Genomic DNA, 19,059 nt, shown 5'->3' with positions numbered 1-19,059 from the left:
GTATATTTAATAATTATTAATTTTGTTTATCATTTGTTATACCCGCATGTAAATGGCAGATTGTATTGAATTGTGTATATTTTGACACCATCCAGAGATTAAAGTTAATTTCACCTAATGTTATTATAATAGCGGTTTGCAAACATGTGTATACAGTGGCTGTTTGTCTGTTGGTAAAAGAAACCGGTAAGTCGTGTCTGCTATCACTGTTAGAAGCACTAACATGAAATGAATGTGTTCTGTGTGTGTTTCTTTCTTTTTATTGAGTGTGAGTGACAGGTTGGCAGCTCAGGTGAATATCTGACCTAATCTGTGTGCAGGTGGGTGATCAGCGTTGAGAAAGGAATCGCTTTGTCATTGCACGTGCTTCTTGTTAAACAAGTCACTCCTCTATTCTCCACCGTAATTTTCTTTTTTTTCTTCTCTTCTGGAGATTGATGCACAACCAAAGGTGCAGCCAAGGTATGGTGATTAGAGATGGTTTTGTTGATCCGCAGGAATGATCATGGTATTGATAACATTTCAAACAAACTCATAATCAAAGGGTTTCCTGTTGAAGTTGTAATCTTTTCTGAAATGGAGCTTTGTTAGCTCAGTGTCATTTGGTTGACCAGGAATTATTCCGCGGTAAGCTAATGGGGCTGGTACTGAGTGGTGCAGCGCCAGGGATCGTATAGGGGCTCCAGGTGGTGTGGCCTGGGGCTCTGATGTGCTGCTCCTTTCTAATCCCAGATGACATTGCAAAATCCCCAAACTCTCTACCCCAGTATACGACTGTATAGGAGCAGAGGCCATGCAGATGATTTGTTTAAAGAGCACATATCATGTATCAAACTGAGGGAATAAGGACCTCTACTGTTTTGTGTTAAGCCTGAGACCATAGGTTATATTTAATATGAAAGATAGGTATTTTTGATCTGAAAAGAAAATGTCTGTGATTCTTTTATTATACTCCAAGACAAACAAGTTTTTTTCATAATTCTGACCTTTCCATCTCTCTAATTGTATATATATATATACACACACACATATATATATATATATATATTATATATAACATCATATGTGAGCTCTTTCTTTGAAATATGCATCATTACAATATTAAAGCCATCAAACAATTCTGCTTCAATTAACAAATACCACTCTAATTGCAGTTTGTTTTGGTAATGTTGAATAAGTAGTTAAGTAAATTTTTAAGCTTAACATGAATAACACATTGTTTTCTATGTGTGCCAAGAGTCCAAGAATACCTTGGCTGTCAGTGCCGGGGAGAACAATGGTCTCCCAGTGCTCCTGTCCAGAAATAGTCTATAGCTCACTGATGGAGAACATATTTCCCAATAGCAGGTGTCTGAGTCAGTCAGTGCCTGATCCTCACCATGACTGTAAATGAAAGGGCCAGCTCGTCCAGGTGCGGAGCACCTCTTTGGTCCTCTCGGGTTTCTCCTTGATGGAGGAGCTTTTTGTGGAAGAATGAACAAGAGAAATATTGGCATTAAAGTATGTATATTACAATAAAAAAAATTAAAATTGTATACATCCTCTCCTTTAGCATATGGAAGAGTTATCTACTCGAGATGATAGACAGCCTTTTATTAATCTAAGTCTTATTCTTGTTTTAACGCATACGGTATATGAAGGTGTTGCTCTTCAGTTCATGCGTTGTAGTGGACAAAAAGTACAAACAACATGCCCCACAATCATTTTGTGTTATTGGGAGTGTAGTATTAACCCAAACACAGCATACACTTATGAAATATCTATACAACACAATGATAGTCAGTTTGACACGTCTTCATTTCATTAAAAAAATCAGCTGGACTCCAACCAAAGCCATTCAAGACAAAACCTCAAAAGCTAAGAGAGTTTTACCAGTAAGTGCAATAATCACTTGCATTGCGAGGACAATGAGCTCTCAGATGTGTCATATATTTTGCCTGAGAAATTAAGCCAATTTGTGAAAATGGTGGCCTGGGGTTGAGGGAATACCGACTGGCTTGTAAAGATGAGTGATATCTGGCACAGCATGAAGAGAATGAGAGGTGTGCTGCCCGGTGCTTAGCTCAAATGAAAGCTCTGATTAGTGGAGCAAAGATCAAAATGACAGAGCGGTGGAGGCTTCAGCTGGGCCTTTGTTATTGATAAGTCTGTCATCTCTGCTGATATTGGAGCAGTAATGGCAGCTGATGATTAGGCCACTCCTGAGCTATTAACTACATTTCTTATCCTTTTACTGGGGCCCAAGAGAGCCTGTTTGAGAGACAAAGGGGTCCTTTATGAGGCGGGCTCCTTAAACGGCATCCACCTGACCTAAAAGGCACAACTGTTACTGTCTTTCTGCCAGGCCAAAAAAAGTCAGAGAAGAGATACATGTCAGAGGTCGCAGTGTGCCGCTGTTTGAAATGAAGGGGTTCTGAGTGAGTAAGCTGCTGAAAGACGGCTGCAGCAAAATTACAGAAAATTGGCTGTTTTGTCAACATTTCATCAGAAGATTTACAGAAAGCTGACCCCGACCCGTTCTCTCCCCCTCTTTCACAAGGCTAAGGAGATTGAGTGGGTCAGAATTGACTGACAAACAAATCTCTTCTTTATTTCTTTCTCGCTTTCTCTTTCCCGCTCGTGAAGTGATATTCAATATGATCTCCTTTTAATGATCCTAAGTGGCTGAAATTACATATACTCAACACATATTGTTGAGGTTGTATTAGCCTGATTCAGGGGCACACAAAGGGCAGAGAAAGCCCTCTGCAAAATGTTTCTATTCTCCAAGGAAAAAAATTTTGTATTATGATATGGTAGTGAACAAAGATCAGTAAGCCTGCATTCATTTTAATATTTAGCTGCTAATAAAAACGCACAGTATGATGGCATTGAACGATTTCCATGTGTGACCTGTGAAAGATAAGAAGGCTATTTAAAGTTGGCTCGCGAGTGATAACTAGATCAGGGATTCTCCTACTGGTGCAAGGGTGTACATGGGAAGATTGTAGAGAAGCATTATTGATTATAAAAATGTACAGTTGATTCGAAAAATATACCCGTAGTTGTAACACTTGATCACTACATGCTGCAGAGAAGCCTGGACTGTAAGAGAGATGGATGAAGGTTAAAATAGGTAACTACATAATCATAAACTGTTCACATATTTAGCTAAAAGTAATATATGAAACAGAGAGACAAAAGTAAAGTAAAAACAGTTAAAATAAGTGATGGATCAAACAATAGATAGAAGGTTTAAATACTTAGCCTTAAGTAGGTTAACAGATAAAATAGATAGGTCAAGCTAAAAGTCGGCAAATATATTGTAAATGCTTTTGGATGGTTATTATTGACTGCAAATTGATAAATAGTTTGAATAACTGACCAAAATTAATAAATGGTTTAAATTGTTTGCTAAAAGGAATGAGTTAATGGTTATCTAAACTTAACCGATAACAGATAACGCGCAGCATCTGCGTCTCCGTTGAAGTCGTACAAATGCAGTTCAGTTGAAGAAAAACAAGAGCCTACTTCATCAGTATCCACTTATATAATTAGGCTAATAGCAGGCTATTAACATCCAGTTTAAATCCAGTTAATATGAACCTGTTTGGACCACGGCAGGTGGTGGCACTGATGGGTCAGGCTACATGTGACGGTGCTGTGGGAGTCCGTCTGACAAGAGAGATTTGGAACCACTGCACTAGATTGCCTACACGCTTGTTTTGGACGCAGCATTTCCATCTTCAGCTCCCTGCTTTGTCTCTGACCTCGGCTCAGTCCACTCTCTGCCTTTGGTATTCTCCTACAAAGGCCAACAGGAATCCTAGGCTTGTTGATTTAGCCCCCAGTGGCTGGAGGCAAAGCATCTTTCATTAACGTCTAAAACCTCAGGAATGAGATACTGGCCTCGCGATAAGATCTGGTAATGCAGTAACATGGAATTATGGAAAAAGAAAATTGCCATTTTGTATATAAGCACCTGTGATCTCCCATGAAAGCCCTCTGTTCCCCAGGTTGGGTCAGTCCCAGGAGAGGACAGGGTCCTGGAACCCAATCCATCCTACAGAGGGGAGATTTTCAGGCTGAAGGCCTGGAGCCATAGAAGGTGCTGCTCTCTGTGGAAGGTTCGCTGAGAGCAGCAAGACAGTGATCCTGTGTGCCTGCTGGAGAAAATCATCTCCTACCCACAGGAGAAATGCCCCTAGTTCTGTTTGTAGTCAGCAAATGCTTTCAGGTCAATAGAAAGCATTTATGAGGCACTCCAGAGGTATTGTCACAGTATTTTATCAGTTTACCAGTAAGTGTTGGCAAATCAGAAAGGTGCTGTGAGAATATGGGAGTTCTTGTTTCTGTATTTGCTCTATAAAAGGTATGTCAGCCTCGCCGCTTTAAGACAAGTGTTTCTTTATCTGAGCCTCTGTAGAGGAACATGTCAGGAACAATAGAGTTATGTGGCATTTTTACATTTTGAAGGAGTTGGATACTCTTCTACTTGTACGCCGAGGTCAAATTCAGAGTCCTCGGGAGAGCATGGAAAGAATGCAGGTGTTCTGCTTGCAGCAAACAGCCTGAAGAAGAAGAAGAAAAAAAACTCCCTTCACCATCCCTAAGCCTCCTTCAATCTGCGGTCTGCTAGGCAAAGGCAAAGCGGTTCACATGGCCATTGCAATGATGAAGTTTCCAATATCTCTGGCTTGCAGTCTTGCCATGTAAAGCGTATTGGTCATTTACACATCATTGTATCAGAGAACTATCTATTGGAAGCTATGCCAAGGATTTCTTCATTTCATCCAAACTGGGGGTCCGAAGGGGATTTTACATAGAAAATTGTATCCCCAAGATTTCTAAATACACATAACCAACACCATACATTTGAATGGCCAGTTGTCTTGATGTAAAAATGCGTTCATATGGCTTGCAATGAGTGTTCAGGGTAGAATAGCTCAATTGGAAAGAAGAAGCTGGAAAAAAGGAAGGAAGGCACAGAAAAATCTTATTGTGGCAGAACTGATGTGTTTTTGTCTCCTCTGGATAGTTTCTTCATCACCTCTTTAAATTTTTAAAGCATTTGGCACGCAGCCTGTGGCAGGTTCCCTTGAGGAAGCAGCAAAGCAATGAGGGTCAATGGTGCCATAAATCTTCGACTGTCCACTTTGGAATCAGACGTGGACACTTGAGATATGCATATTTAATAGGATGTTCATGTCTATGTGACTTGAATGTCCAAGTCAAATGCATGTTATATAAGGGAACGGTTGCTAGACGCTAACAAGTGAGAGCAAGGCTTTTTTTCCGTTGGGATCCCGTGTTGCTGAGGGTTCTTTGTCTTGTGTGATTTCCTATGATGCAGAATGAATAACATGCATGAAACGCCACATAAGTCCAGCCTCTGGGTTTTGAAGGGCCTGAGGGGGAAGAGAGCTGGCAGCCATGTTTTTGCACGTCATTCCTGAGCAATGCGTGACATAACTTTGTCTTTAATGTCAGAGCTGCACTCGAAGATGAGTTTTCTCCCTTCAATCTTTGCCCACCTCAACTAGATCACAGCTCGAGGTTTAAGTTATGCCTGCCCTCATGAGTTCAGCTTTATTGAATGCATATAAAAGCCATTTTAAGTGATACATATTGGGGCCAAAGCACAGTGGGTGTTTAGTTCAGTATAATGAAGTAAGAGTCTACTGACCTGCTTTGATTTTCCTTGGTTAAGCCAGCATGCTCTTTTATCATAAGAAGGACTCCATCATGTGGAGTTTATTCCTTCACAACCCACTAACTCTTTAATGGTTGCCTCAAAAACATATGGTGCAGGAAAATATGGCCTAATTGGCTCGTTGATGAAGTAAAACAACGGTTCTCTGCATGGACCAAAGCCTCAAACTAAATTGCAGTCGAAAGGAGTAAGAAAAATGTTCTCCAACATATAGAATGTAAATAGTTTCTGGCAACAGAGAGGGGTATAAGTTCAAGACAATATTTGGAGGCTAGGAGACTGACTGTAATTCAATTAGACAGGAATCCTCACCCGTTCTGTGGGTCAAAGTTATCCATGTTAATCAGGAGAGACCGGAGACATATAAGCTGCTGGTTTCCTGCTGGGGCTGCTCTGTCTGACTGTGCTGGGACCAGGCGTTGCATTGAAAACGTGCGTCAATACAAACTCATTATTCACAATGGATTCTTTTAGTTACGCCCGTAACCTTCCAAATACATTGACCAAGTAACTTGGTTATAATATTACTATTATTCAAGAAAAAGAAAAAAAAGTGAATCTTGATTAACAAACTAAAGGCCCTTTTAAGAGACATATCATAATCGGAAATTACCGTTTGGTAGCTTTAAATGCACGACATTTCCTCAAAATTCTTTTTGAATATCGTCGTTTTAAATAATAGAAAATATGTATTACATGGAAGAACATGGAAGTTATCGTGTTAGTAAGTTTACTTTGAATTATATTTTTGTAGATAATCGATAAGAAAGGGCAACACACAAGATGTGTTCCAGTCTATCTTAAAAACAATATTCTCATTCCTCTGTACAATGAAACACGTATTGGTTGCTGAGAGTATGCCATGCTGCCGACAGTCTCAAATAAAAAAAAATCTCTTCCTGTGCAATATTAATGTAAGAGATGGAGGACAAAAGCCCAAACTGTGTCTTTATACACAATTTGAGAACTGTAGATTTCATAACTTCCACTGCGTTATAAAGAGATATTTTCACAGCCAGTATGGAAAGTAGGAGTAGTTACAATGAAACATACTAAATGTACACCTCGATATGTTTTTATAAAAAAGTTAACCTACCTACTTTGATTTTGATATACGTAGATGCAGTTTTTATGTTGGCTGACATTAGTTATGTAATATATTGATAGAAGAACAAATTAGCCATCCAATTTCTCCATATTCAACAATCAATTCATCCATTTCTATATTATTTTTCACCTAAAAATAGAAATCAATAAAAAAAAAAATCTTTATTGCAACAATCTCAGCTTTTCATTTCACCATTTCTCTGGTAGTCCATACTGTAAATCTGTTATTCAGCACTCCTGTTATGTCTCATTCACACCTAAAGATGTTATGTGCACTGCTGTTTTATATCAAATTTAACAGCACATTTAAATTTGGAGACTCCTTTAGACTCGGCCGGCGTGGTCACACAATTCCTCTAATTATCCGCCTTGGTGGTGGCAAGTTGCGTCATAGTCTTGTTATTTTCATAGTGTGAAACTTTTCTACCAGGGCTGAGCGGTTAGCTCGATAGCATTTAGCTTTCAGTGCAAACAGCTCCTCCTCCGTGACTGGGAAAGTGCCAAGAGTATTATCTTAACACATCGAGTGTGAAAGTGACACCGTGAATACAAAGATAGGGTTTCAAATGGTATCCTGGAGAGAGTCGTCGGGTACCAGAGCGATCTGTGAACCTCAGAACGCCAGTTAAAGAATGCATCTGGACGCTTTGCACCCTGGGAGATGTCTGCCAAAAAGTCACTAAACCAGGACGCCGTCAGCTGCTTGAAACAAATTATATATTCTCCACAAAAACAAATGCAAGCTCTATCCATTATGAAACAACATTTAGAAATAGGCTGGTATTAGTGTGTTATGCGTATAAACAAAAATATTCAATTAGGATATTTGAGTGTGAAGATCCCAGTTTCTCCAAAAAATGATAAGTGCAGCCTCCCCACTGCGAGAACAGGTGGATGCTGTTGAAAACCGAAAAGAGCGAACACAAACACAGAGAGAGGACAAGAGCCAGGGCTGTCATCCTGACTTTCAGATGAAGTGGGGGATTAGGACGGAGGTGAAAGCATGCTGAGGACCATGGTGACAGCAGATGAAGTGGAGATAGCGCAAACTCTCGTGGAATTCACAAGCAACGGGCAGGTTTGGGGGATCGAGGGTTGCTCCGAGAGAGCAGAAGCATTTTGGTGACGTAAATGTCATCACAAAATGTCAATAGCAATGATTGAGTTAGTTTTGTCTGCAGAGAAAATTACATTTTGAAAAGATCTGAAAGGTTAAATATGCTTTTCAGAAGACAAAGTCCTCCAGGGAGCAAAACAGATAGTTGACAATCCCTCTCTGCTTTGAATTGTTATGAAATGTTCCGTGTGTGTGTGTGTGTGTGTGTGTGTGTGTGCGTGTGTGCGTGCGTGCGTCCAGAAACCAGGAACACCTCCAGTCGTCAACACTGACAAACCCTGATATTAATACCAAAAATGATATGGTACAAATTACAGCTTGTGCTGGTGATATTCTTGTGTGTATGTATGCGTGTGTCTCATATGTCTTTTCTGCTGTTATGGCTGTGCAGGAATGTGCTTCTCTGTGTGTTTCTTCTCCTGCCGGGTCTAGCTGCGGTGGTCCCGCGGCACCAGCCATTCGTCCTTCCACAGACACGCTGACTAGGCCAGCCTGAGCTCAGGTATCTCCACTAACCTCCCCTTTGTCCTGCTTTAAAATAGGCTCTTTTGTCTGCTGTTTTCTGCAGGTCATTGTGAGGAGCGCTTCTTAGTGTCAGCTTTAATTCACACTGTAACCCTAGCCGTGATGCCTCCCAACGATCCACGCTGCCTGCCTGGCATTCAGCTGGTCCTTGGAGAGCTGAGGCTGCATTACACACACCCCAATAACTGCACCCAAGGGACGACTTGCAAACTTTGTTGCTTAAATATTTAAATAGCCCTTTAATTGACATATGTCAGACCTCCCCCAGAGCTCCGACCTGAATGATGTTCTGTGAACATAAAATAAATTGCTGGTGCTGGCTTTTTTTGGTGGTCATTGTCTCCCAGTGTTGAAGAGATTGTATTATAAATAACTAATTATAACTCTTTTTTTGTCCAATATCAAAGATTGAATATCCATAGCCACAATTCATCTCTGCAAATTGATTGGTGTCCGTCTGTTACAGGAAATCCCAGGAAATATGTATTTAATAGTAACAAGAAAAAAGTTTAAATTAAACTAACTGCAGGTTGCGATGATAGTATTCCCATAACCTCTGATTAAAAAGGAATTAAAGGAACCTCAGTGCAAATTACAACAACACAATCATGGGATGAAAATTGGCCAGAGGACAAGAGTTGCAATGACAGAAAAGCCCAAAAAGAGTCAACAACGGTGATATTTTCTCAAGTCGGAGCTTAACCCAAGGTCTCAGCCCCCAGGCTGTGTCTGCCTGTCGACCCCTGGAGAGGAGAAGAAACAACAGGAGAAAAGAGAAAAGAGGCTCATGTTAAAACAGCAAACATCATAACCTGATATTGACACTCAGCTGGGGTTCGCTTGACTTCTGCAGTCTCTGTTTATCTCTCGTGGGAGGGTGCGATCTATAAGGGCTTCGTCAAACTCTCTCCAAGGCTAAAAATAAATCAGACAGTACAGCTGGTGTCAGAAGTTCAAAACGTGATGTGGTGAAAATCTAGATATTATAATGATATATGTATCTCACTATATCAGTGAGACAAATGATTAGCTTGTTTTATGTCCAAGGTATTTTCCTCAGGACGAACACTTTGAAAGCGATATGATTTATACTGTGAAGGGGAATATCTAACTCACAAACTAGTGATTGGAACACACACATTGAAATAAAATACAGATGAAGGCATGGCACGGTGAGCTCACTTGTTTTTTCAGTCAGGTCTGGTTTTAAAATTGTTGCCTGTAAAATAAATGTCATAATTCAGTGACATGTAATACTGCAAGTTTTATAGCTATTAAATGGTGCTGTGAAATAGAAGACCATTTTTTAGTTCAGTGTTCAGATTAAATATTATATTATGGTCAAAAGTATTTTATATGTAGTTCATACAACGAGAATCAGTCAATTTCAACTCGTATTTCTGTTGGTCTTTAAGCGTGCCACTAATGTCAGAGTCCCTATCAATCTTAAAGTAACATTATGCAACAATTGTACCTTAAAATAACAGCTTGAAAAAATGGTGCCGCTACAATGACTTTTAATCTGGCGATTTGCGCCTCCGCCATTGCCATCGGGGGTCTGTGGGGAAATAACTCCGCTATGTAGGATTCTGGGGCCGCCCGATCCGGGGCGGATGGACTTCAACCTGCTTTCTGGCAGTGATTACGCAATGTCATATAGTGCCAGTCCACGCTCGCAGCTCCAGTATAAGGGCGAAGCAAGCGAAGTCTCTTGTCATGAATTACATGTTCCAATGTAAATTATGAATATGTAGCTTTTTGGTGTTGTCAACAATATTGTATTCGATCACACGTACTCCACATTCAAACATTTAGAAAACAACGTATATAGGCTGAACACGCGATCGGTATTTCATCTAAACTAAATGTTGTCATTCTTTTGGTTATGTTAGCATTCATCTCCGATATCACAATGAATAAAACTATGCAGTCATATTTATGTAAAATCTTTGAATATTCTTACCTTATCGGTTGACATCATTTCTTGGTTTCTGACTTCGTCTGGTCATCAATACAAGTGTATGCGAGGCTGCATCTCTCGTAACTGGGTATTTACGACACTGAAGTAAACGTTAAATACTGAAGGGGGTGCTCCAAGGGAAAAACTCCATTATGAGGCTTTAAAGGATAACTCTGGCAGTATTTAATATTTCTGTTATTGTAAATGCATCCCATTAAAAGACCAAAACCAACCATTATATACTGTCCCTCATTACATTCCCAATCCTTACCCTGTCTGTGGCTCTCATTCCCAATTCCAATGGTTCCTACTAATGACAACCATTTTTTTTTAACAGTTGGTGTTGCATTTGCTGGGAACTATTTTCCCCTCCACTACTCCATCAGCCATGTTCATCATCAGGAATAAATGTCACCCAGTGCAGCAGCGTGGCTGATTACTATGTTTATAATACTTTTTGGACATTTAACTCTGTGGCACAGATGTATGAGCTATGTCAGACTTTGACTATTTTAAATACGAGGATCAGTTCATTGTTGGTTTTGGTAATTTCATGACATTTTTCGACAAAAAGAAAAGTAAAAAATGCCAACATACGTATACTTCAAATACCAAACATCAAGTGGGGACAGTTTTGACTTAGGACCTGCAGATATTCAATGCACTGGTCGACTGTGAATCTTCTCCGACATATAAATCAGACGTACATTTATTTTGAACTAAATAAGCTTTACATAAAATAAACAATAACTATCGAGTCATGACATAATCTACCGATGATAAACGTGCAGTTACAATGTGAAGAAACCAGCCTAAAAACACAGCAATTGTGACAAAGATAGTAGATTTAGATGTAAGTCAGATCCAACAAGTAACCACAGCAAGATAGAGTTTCCCCCTGACAAGCGAGAGCAGAGCCTCTCAGATGGGATTGCTGTCTTGAGGAATGGAGTGGAGGTTTGTGGGAGCCCGTCTCGGCCCAGTTCCCCTGCTCGGCTCACATTCTCCGGGTGAACCCGTGTCCTGGGGCCAGTTGGGCGGCACAGTCTCATGTCTCAAGTCCTCACAGTTCACTGGGCCCTTTAAAGTGAGCACACCCACCAGGGGCCTTCAGGATGACAAAAACTACAAACACTGGGCTGTCCAGGCTCCTATCTGAGACACACAGATGCTCACTTGCATGCTCGCACGAACACACACACACACACACACACACACCAACTGTTAACAGCCCATTTATCTTTGAGACAATGGAGAGACAATAGCAAAGACAAAAGATAATATCTGCATCGGTTGTTTGCAGCTAATTTGTAATGTTGCCCCTGAAAGTTGTCGTCAATTCTAGACAATATTAATCTTCTTTTTTTTTGTATGCAAGTTTTTTTTTCTTCCGTGAAGAGGTCCTAAAATGGTTATGGGAGGGAAATGTCAGAGAGGGGATCAGTTTACAGACACGGCACACTTCGGTGAACATGCGCACCGAGATCAAAGCGACCCCCTTTTGCCTACCGCAGTGCATCCCCAACAGATCTGACAAAGTGCCCCCATTGTGTGACCCGGGCCCATTACTGAGAATGGATCGCCTCCAGAACCGCCCCCTCGGAGGCCGAACTGGTCCGGCACATGGACCTGCGGTCTGCGCTCCGAGGAGAGCTGCGGCACGCTGATGAACACACACGATATGACTTGTCAACTTTCATGCAGTCGGACAGCCCCGATCAGGCCGGGGGCCGATGTGAAGTTGTTCTTTCTCTTCGGCGTCTCCCTTTTAAAAATGTGTTTTTTAGATCACCGCTTGGAAATTGGATTCGTACCCTCATGATGAATTCTGATCACCCTTTAGCCACAACTATGCATTTATCAGAAGACAGGATTATGTAGAACTTCAAAGACGATGGACGATTGCCAAGTTTTGCAGAGTTCCTTCCAATTGTTTGATATTTCTGCTGAAGCAGCAATGCCCAGGATTTGGTTTCCAACCGAGCTTTTTCTTTCACTTGCGAGGAAAACCTCCACACATCTGTGACCGTTCGGCGTTTAAAATCGGCTTCATTTAGTTACTCAGCGGTGCCACGGTTTCGGTGTCACCTGATGTCATTATGTTGTTTGTTGTCGAACGAACTCTAGTTGAACAAATGTTGCGCCTAGATACAGGAAGGCACAACAATACATAACCTAGATACTATTGCGGTCGGTCTGATCCGAGTTGTGAACTATTTAAATTATGTGTTTGGGTGTTGCTTGTGTTCTTACTGCGGATACACACACACACACACGCCATGCACACGTAAAACCATTTACAAAACCCGTTACCGTTGTGCTCTTTTACTCTACCACGTCCATGGCCTCGGGCATGTTCTCCGTCCCTCCCTCATAATTACTTTAATGATCAAGGTTGAGCAGTAGTAACGCATACTAACCCTTTAACCTTCCGTGAACTCTCCCATTAGTCCACTGTGGAATCTGATGCACGGTGTCAAACACTGTCGCCCACAACAAGACGGCGAATTAGTCTTGGCATGAATCTAAGAGACGGGTTTAGAGGGCTGCCGATGCCCCCGCGTGAATCAGACGCTGCGGCAGAGACAGCAGGAGCATTAGGGGGTCAAAAATGCAGCGTTATCAAACAATCCCCCTTCTCTGACCCCCTGCCTGGGCTTACAGAAACAGGACAGACTCCCACAACGCACCCTGCCATTCTGCCAGCCCCAAGGGCTCCTCCAGACAGCTCAGGAATTCAGGATAGTGATCCAACAAGGTCTACAGCTGGGAGGAGAAATTCTACCTTTTTCGCCCTCTTATTGTCTGGTACTGGCATCCCGGTGTTCCCTGTCTGGCTCTGTCGTCCTCCCGGCTCAGGGTTTTGATATTATTTTTCCTCAAGGGCAACGGTCATGTTGGTTGTGACATCTTCGTTTGACGGGGAATGAATCGCATACACCGATCGTAATAGAGGTGAAACTTGAAAACTGCAGTTCACCGTGACAGAAAGAGAGATTGAATGAAAGGAGTCTTTGTTATTAGCAAGCGTGCTAATCAAAAAGATATCACCCCGACAGTTACTGTGGATAATCCTCACAATGAGCACACGATTAGTCTGGCTTTACATGTGTGGTTTAACTGCCATCTGGACAGAAATGTGTCCTAAAATGTCTCAAAATAAAGCGTAAACAGTACCTGTTTAGAACTTCAATGGAGGCAGATGGGGAGACTAAGCGATCGGCCCAGGGGGTTGCCATCTTTTCACACTGATCCAGCTTGTTTAGCTGCAGTGAACACACTTTGTTCCAGGGGGCACTATTGAGCTAAGAGAGAGATACACCTTTAAATGTTGAGCCAGAGAGAAACACTTGAGCTGTGTGGAGGCTGGACACATGGAAGGTTAAAGGCAAATAATCAAACCCGTATCATATTCAGCCTGGCTCTTTGCAAAAATGGAGAAAAAAAAGATTCAGCAGCTGAAATAAGTGTGAAAGTTCACTTTGTCACAGGATAGCCACCATCATCACACTGGAACAACGTGTGTGGAATAGAAACCTGGAGTTTGTCAAGTGAGTGCGACTGAATGTTTCCGCGGGGATGGATCCGATAAACCACAGTCATCCAAGTGACGCGTCATCATTTGTTTCATAAGATAATTGATGTTCTGACAAACAGGACAAATATGTAAGAGGAGAGAAGTAAGTGCTTTGACATATGTCTACTCTTTGATGTTGCATCGGATTAACCGGAGTGGTGCTGCAAAAACATATGAACGAAAACAAAATACAACCTATTGCAAATTAGCCACCATATTCTAATATACATCGACGAGACACTCAAATATGACGTGACAAAAAACAAACAGTTTAAATCACAATCTGAGGGGAGATTAAACCAATTTTTTTTTTTAAAGTGCACAATTCATTGTCACCGCTGAATCTTAAAATCAGCTCGGCACCAGCTCGGTGACAGGATGGAAGGAGTGTTCACAGCTGAGGCCACAGGGCCGCCGTCACATCGAGTTTAGACCGGGTGATGGACAGATCAGATTGACTGGGCAGATATTAGGAGTGGGAGTAGGATATGACTGGGATGCAGATGAGGCTTGTCAGAGCCGGGTGAAAGGGGGTGGTAGTTGAAGTAGCCGAGGAAAGGGTGGGGGGGGGGGGGTCATATCCAGGGAGACTGGGCGAGCAGAATGCAGGTGGTGGCTGCGGCTGCTGCTCCTCAGCTGGGACCGCCGCCAGCTTGGCCCCTGGGTGCCCCGCTTTGAATTCAGCCCTTTGTACTGCCCCGGGGAGGTCAGACAAATTCACGTCTCATCATACACTGAGATAGCAATGATACCGGGTAATGACTCAGCTGCAATTTCAACCCTGTCGCCTGTGCTGTAAAAAATGTTCATCAAAACAGCTTATCTCATGTGGCGCGATCAGCTAATAGATTTTTTTTTTTTTTATAGGTGAAAGACATTTTAGAATAACTTAGTTGCATGTTTTTGTGTGCAATGGAAACACAAGCAACCTCGTTTTATCTCTTAAATTAAATGCAACACGAATAATTGATTTTATAGATAATATGTGTTGCATGTGATATTCAATGCAGTTTAGCAATTGGAATGACAAATATAATTTTAGCCATGAATTAATTCAATGTTGCTCGGTTTGGTCCATTTAATTGACAAAAGGGTATTTGTCTTCATATTAAAGCAGTACATATTAATGCTGCCTAATGCCAAAGTAAAATGTTTAATTAGTGGAATATTAATTTCAGTAAATTATTCATGCATATTCATTTGATAGTAAATTGAGATTTCTATGAATTAAATCTTCTTTACTAATACACTTGCTTGGAAACTCACAAAGTCACATAAATTACAGTACGTTTAGTTTTTTTGTGTTTTTTTTTTGGAGGACCAGTACGTCAGTGGACTGGGTGGCGGCCTACTTAGACCCAGTCAGACTAGTGGACAGGCTCTAATGAGAAGCAGGAGTCGTGAGGTGGGAGTGGGACTGCTCTAGGGAAGGGTCACATGGGGTTAACTATCAAAGATGAGTGCAAACCTATCCCTGTGGAAAAGACTCTGAAGAAAACATCACCCTGCACATGCTAAGCTCCCCAAACTGGGAGTTCCTCATCTTAATTAATCCAAGACACAACCTCCCTCCACCCGAACAAACAATTTGCTTCACTCCAGAGAAGAGGGAATGCTCACACACTTTAATGTCATGGTCACTTAGCTCGTAGATATTTCTTAGGCTACACTGTTCATTTTTATCAACTTTGATTGTGCCGGACTGGAAACAGGTTGTGCTTTAAAGCTTTGAAATAATCATATTTGGAGAGCATTACTGTTTTTTTAGACACTTTTATAGTTTCTAATAAAAGAATTTAAAGCACAAAAAGAAGTGAAACATATTTGTGCATTTGAACAAATATCTGGAGAAAAGAAAAGGTTAACCACAGAAAAAAATATTAAAGTAAATCTATAATTGCAGTCCACATTTTGATAAATAGTTAAAACCCACAATAAAAATAAAGACGGGTATAAGTCAATAATTAAGTTTGTCAAAAACAGTGGTTGCAATTAAGTTGTCTCGACGGCTGATTTGTATGATTAAGAGCGGTCTACTCTACCATAATAATAGTAATCATACAGTACATTACATTTTAAGTTTGTCAAATAAACTATAATGATCTAAGCTGTCAGCAGCTGTCACCAAATGTAACTGTGTATGCTACTGTGTAAATCTTTATTCTCAAACACATTCATCATCAAATCTAAAGCGTGTGAAAACAAATCTATGAGTCACAAGATGTTCATTACCATTATAAATGTTTCTGCAGATTCAGATTGTTGGAACAAATGTGAACAAAAACTGTCAACACAATAGGAAACTACTGCAGCATTTTGAAGGAATTAATGAGCAAGTAAACCAATTGGCATACAACCTAAAAAACTTTCTATGTTTTAATGATGAGAACTACACTCAGGAGCAACACACACACACACACACACACCGCTACACTCACAGCAACTAGCTTCATTTGCAGTTGATCTTATCTCCCATATTTGGCTCTTTCTGCAACCCTCACAATGAGAACCTTTCGTCACAGTAACACATTAGTTTCCCTCCGCTTGTCCAGACAAGGATTTCACTGGTAATGGCTCTGTAATGGCCTACAGGTCCGTGGGCATGAAAAGTCTGTAAAGTCTATATTATTGAAAAGTCACTTCTTGACTGACAATTTCTGTACATCTTGTAGAAATTGTCAGGCAGTGACTCCAACCGTCCGCTCAATCCGCCACATTGAACACGGGGCCGCCAAGAATGAAACTGATGAAAGAGAGAGTAGAAGAACACGTCAGAGGGCCAGAATCAGCTCCGCCGACACGACTGTCAGCTTTCTCTATCTGGAACAAGCTGTCTTTCAGCTGCCTCGGAGCACACAAAAGTGTTCTGTTCAGACATGCAGAAGTTTTTTTTCTCCACACCTCCTTTCATATCAAAGAAATGCAACGGAGGCCGAGCAATGATCAGCTAACTGATTGGATTCGTGAAAAGACACAGAAGGACAATGTCTTCGGTGTCTTTGTCCAATTTTGCCACCCAGTGTAAGAACTCTCTTCTCATTACAACATTGCTCAGTACTGACAGTTTACCCCATTGGCACACGTAAGTACTCCCCCATATCCGCCTCAGATGACTTTATTGTTATAGACCGGGGCTCCTCCTGCTGAGATCATTTACTGTTTCAGATTGGTTTCGACTGAAGTTGAGCTGAAATTCAAGCTCCCAGGCATCATGTATTAATCCAGTCTGATCACCGTGATGCCATTTGCTGGAGGATCTTTGTCGAGAACACTAAAGATGGCTGGCACCTGTCTCTGCAGATGCAGCACTGCAGCGGCACCCCGTGTACTTTGCATATTTATGTTTTAATTGTATTACACCCAGCATGGTCTATTAATGTTGTTCTGTTCCAATTGCTTGAGTGACAAAAATATGCCGCGTTCCCCGTCAGCTCCTGTGTCTCTCTGCTCAGGCATGCGGCAGACAAGACACAATGTCGAAGAGTTGGGGGCTTTTCTGCAAATAGAAAGTAAATAACAATGCGCATTATATAGATATTTTCAGCAGGAATTCTAAATCATAGCCTCACCTCAAGATGTCAGACCAGAATGTGGAGACGACTGGCGTATACATTTTTTTGGGAACGGTTAATATTGACTGAGGATTAATGTGTTGCTTCCCTGAATGACATTGAAGTGGTTTATATCTTCTGCATCATCCCAGACATTTTGAGCACAAACTGTGGACCAAGAGGATGGAATACAATGTTCCCAAGGCAAGTTGACAAGAAACGTCAAGAAGAGACATGCACCTTCAAAGGGCAAGCCACAGGCAAGGGTTTGTGGGTAGGTGTCTGCTGTGCACAATGGCAGTTCTCTGTCAGGGCATGCTGTCTCCTCCCGTTCCAAAACACCTGAAGAAGAAAATCAGAATCGTCTGTCAATCTGACGGTGAACACCACTGCTGCACGGCCTTACAATCCTCTTCTTGTTTGGGGAGTTATGAAATAATGAAACTATTTCATCACCATGCATGATGGTAGGACACTGAGATCACAATCTTAAAGCAATATAATTTGACATTTTAGGAAATATTGTCACTTTCTCGCTGAGAGTTCGTGGAGAAGGTTGATATCACCCTCGTGTCGGTTCTAATTGTCTGTATCGATACCAGCAGCTGGTTAGCCTAGCTTAGCTTAAAGACCGGTCTGATACAAACTCCAATGTTAATCCATCCATGTCAGTCGGGGCGACTGTGGGTGGGTCAGTGGTTAGTGGGTCCGTTTTTCAATCAGGGGATTGCCGGTTCAATCCTAGTCAATGTGTTCTTGAGCAAGACACTTCGCCCCCTGTAGCTCTGTGTATGAGTGTAACATGATCATAAGTCAATGAAAAAAATACTTATTTTACCTCACAATCTTCCTCACACTCACCAAGTGTTTGTGTCCACAACTGAGTGTTTTCATAAGTATTCATAAATAGGTTTTAGAATGTGTTGCCGAAGGTAAAAAAAAATCGACATAGCAGCGGCTAAAGGCTTCGCTGATTTCCTTTCAACAGCGTGCTGATAGAACAACCAATAAATAATGCGTTAATTAGGGAGATTTAGGAGAGCAGGGAGGAGGTTGCCATAATTACAGAAAGGTGGTATTAATCTTCTCATTTAACTCGTGTCAAGGAAGAAAATATCTTCCAAAATACCCGTAAACTATTCTTGTAAGGGATTCAGAACCTCTTGCATGCGAACGAAACGCCACCGCCCCACAGTGTGGGATGTATCGTGAATTTTGCAAGGTAACATATTCCATACAGAGTTGTACTTATTCTATTTCAAGGCCCCGCTCGGTGGTTAGCGCTCAACGCCATGGAGCTGATCACGTCTCGCTTGTCAGCAGAGGAAGTCAACAGAGAGCCTCCATTGAGGCGGGGCACGGCCGGTCCGATGACATGTATGAAGGCGGGGGCGAGGACCGTGTGGACTCAGATACGGCTCAGCCACGTGCCCTGAGGAAGCCCCAGAGCACGAGGACTTGGAGATTCAGGAGCCTATTCGGACGCGCCGCCGCCGCGAAGGTCCGACTGCACCAAGCAGGAGCTCTGAG

The sequence above is a fragment of the Pseudoliparis swirei genome, chromosome 7 (genome assembly GCF_029220125.1).
Source record: "Pseudoliparis swirei isolate HS2019 ecotype Mariana Trench chromosome 7, NWPU_hadal_v1, whole genome shotgun sequence".
Taxonomy (NCBI): Eukaryota; Metazoa; Chordata; class Actinopteri; order Perciformes; family Liparidae; genus Pseudoliparis; species Pseudoliparis swirei.
This window is presented reverse-complemented; position numbering follows the sequence as displayed.